This window comes from Schistocerca piceifrons, unplaced genomic scaffold (genome assembly GCF_021461385.2).
Source record: "Schistocerca piceifrons isolate TAMUIC-IGC-003096 unplaced genomic scaffold, iqSchPice1.1 HiC_scaffold_218, whole genome shotgun sequence".
In the NCBI taxonomy this organism is placed as follows: domain Eukaryota; kingdom Metazoa; phylum Arthropoda; class Insecta; order Orthoptera; family Acrididae; genus Schistocerca; species Schistocerca piceifrons.
The window spans coordinates 7,501-10,000 of NW_025728097.1; the positions used below are offsets into that span (position 1 = coordinate 7,501).

A 2,500-nucleotide genomic window follows, 5' to 3' on the forward strand; every position below is an offset into this window, starting at 1 on the left:
CCCCACGTCCCCACCTTGCCCCCTGCCTTCGCAAGCTGGTTGGTGACAAGTTTGCATGTTCAATGCCCTTCGCATGCGACGTACGCAGGCTACGTTGTGGTGCGGCCTGTGTCAACTGTCCGCTGATGTCGTACGCGTGAACCACAATCTGTACTGCACATTCGTCCTTATGTACTGAATGATACATCGTGGCACATGTGTGACCGTACAACGACTGCGCCCAAAAACGGCGGACCATACAGTGCAAATATTGTGCACGCAGCTACGTGTCGTCTCCCTATGAGAGCTGGATTGCAGTGTGGTACGCCATAGAGACGTGTGGGAGGAACGGACGCCGTGGATGGCGATCAGCATGAGCTGTGTGTTGATGTATTCGGACCTAGTCGTCTCTCCTCAAACACCGTGATAGCATGGTGCACCGCGTTCCATATCTGCGACATGCTACAGAGGCCGGTTGACAGTCGTTCGAGCAATGGACATCGCATACGTACGGGGGCCACCTTCCACGTATTGTCTAGGCGTGCACATTTTGTTGCGTGTATGTGGGCAGACGTAGTGTGGCGTGACACCTGACACAGGCATGCAATAATCGTTGAAGTTGCTAATGGCGATGGACGCCTACGTTTTCTGGTGAAGTTACGCAAATGAAGAAATGGTAACCCGTTGTGGTGCGGTTGTTCTCGCTAGGGGTGAATCGGTGATGGCGACGATAGGTTGAGGTACTAACCGGTTGTTCCAGCGATACCCACCATGCCGATGAAACTGAACGGCATCTGGGTGTGAAGCGATACGCGGTGGTGGCTGGGTGGGACCGTCCCCGGCCGGTGAGGGGGCGCCTCCCGGCGTGCTGGCCGCGCGGTGCGTGGGCGCACGCGCTACAGCCGGCTGGTGGGGGCGGCCAGTGGCAGGCGCGCCGGCCGACGGACGCGGCAGGCGTCGCAGCTGCGCGCCGGCGCACCCTGCGCGCGGCGCCGTGCGGCCAAAGTAGGTCCTCGCGGGCCCGGTGCGAAGCGCGGTGGACATCTTCAGTGTGCTGGTCCGATTGAGGACTGTGTGCGTTGAGGATGCGCCGCCGCCCGGCGCTCGGCGCCGCGACGCCGTCTGCTGCTCGGTCGCCCCAGCGGTTCTCGCTGGTGGTTTGTATCGCAGCTGTGCGGATGTGTTGGCGCGTGCGCTGTGCTGGGAGAGTTCGCTTCGGCACCCAAGTGGGGCTTTTGTCCTTCTGTGGCGCTGGCGTTGGAGCTGCCGGTCACCGTAGGTGGCGCGTGTTGTCTCCCGCCGGCAATGCCACGACAGCACGCTCCCGGGCCTCTGTCGGCAGCGGCAAGCTCAGTTGGGAGCACGGGTGGTCGCACCGAAAGCGTCTACTCGCCTAACTCCGGGCGATTGCGCCTCTCTCGAACCCGACCAAGTACTTGGGACGGCGCTGCGCGCCGCCGGGACCTGAGAGGGTTTCGAGGTGTATTGTGCAGGGGAGCTCAGCCTCCTCCTGTTTGCAGAATGATTGAGCGGACGCTTGCGTGTTCGCGCGGGCCCCCGGGACACACTCCCGGGCGGCCGGCTGCTCAGCTCTAGTTGGCGCAGCTCCCTGGTTGATCCTGCCAGTAGTCATATGCTTGTCTCAAAGATTAAGCCATGCATGTCTCAGTACAAGCCGCATTAAGGTGAAACCGCGAATGGCTCATTAAATCAGTTATGGTTCCTTAGATCGTACCCACGTTACTTGGATAACTGTGGTAATTCTAGAGCTAATACATGCAAACAGAGTCCCGACCAGAGATGGAAGGGACGCTTTTATTAGATCAAAACCAATCGGTCGGCTCGTCCGGTCCGTTTGCCTTGGTGACTCTGAATAACTTTGGGCTGATCGCACGGTCCTCGTACCGGCGACGCATCTTTCAAATGTCTGCCTTATCAACTGTCGATGGTAGGTTCTGCGCCTACCATGGTTGTAACGGGTAACGGGGAATCAGGGTTCGATTCCGGAGAGGGAGCCTGAGAAACGGCTACCACATCCAAGGAAGGCAGCAGGCGCGCAAATTACCCACTCCCGGCACGGGGAGGTAGTGACGAAAAATAACGATACGGGACTCATCCGAGGCCCCGTAATCGGAATGAGTACACTTTAAATCCTTTAACGAGTATCTATTGGAGGGCAAGTCTGGTGCCAGCAGCCGCGGTAATTCCAGCTCCAATAGCGTATATTAAAGTTGTTGCGGTTAAAAAGCTCGTAGTTGGATTTGTGTCCCACGCTGTTGGTTCACCGCCCGTCGGTGTTTAACTGGCATGTATCGTGGGACGTCCTGCCGGTGGGGCGAGCCGAAGGCGTGCGACCGCCTCGTGCGTGCTCGTGCGTCCCGAGGCGGACCCCGTTGAAATCCTACCAGGGTGCTCTTTATTGAGTGTCTCGGTGGGCCGGCACGTTTACTTTGAACAAATTAGAGTGCTTAAAGCAGGCAAGCCCGCCTGAATACTGTGTGCATGGAATAATGGAATAGGA

At 58.3% G+C, this 2,500-nt stretch overlaps 1 non-coding gene across 1 annotated transcript in view; it reads left to right on the forward strand.

The window, feature by feature from the left end:
* Positions 1 to 1,585: 1,585 nt before the first annotated feature.
* LOC124742192 overlaps positions 1,586 to 2,500 on the forward strand; it is a 1,909-nt gene continuing 994 nt past the window's right edge. The window contains exon 1 of the ribosomal RNA XR_007010213.1: positions 1,586 to 2,500. This exon is cut by the window's right edge and continues 994 nt beyond it. This is a non-coding gene — a ribosomal RNA (small subunit ribosomal RNA).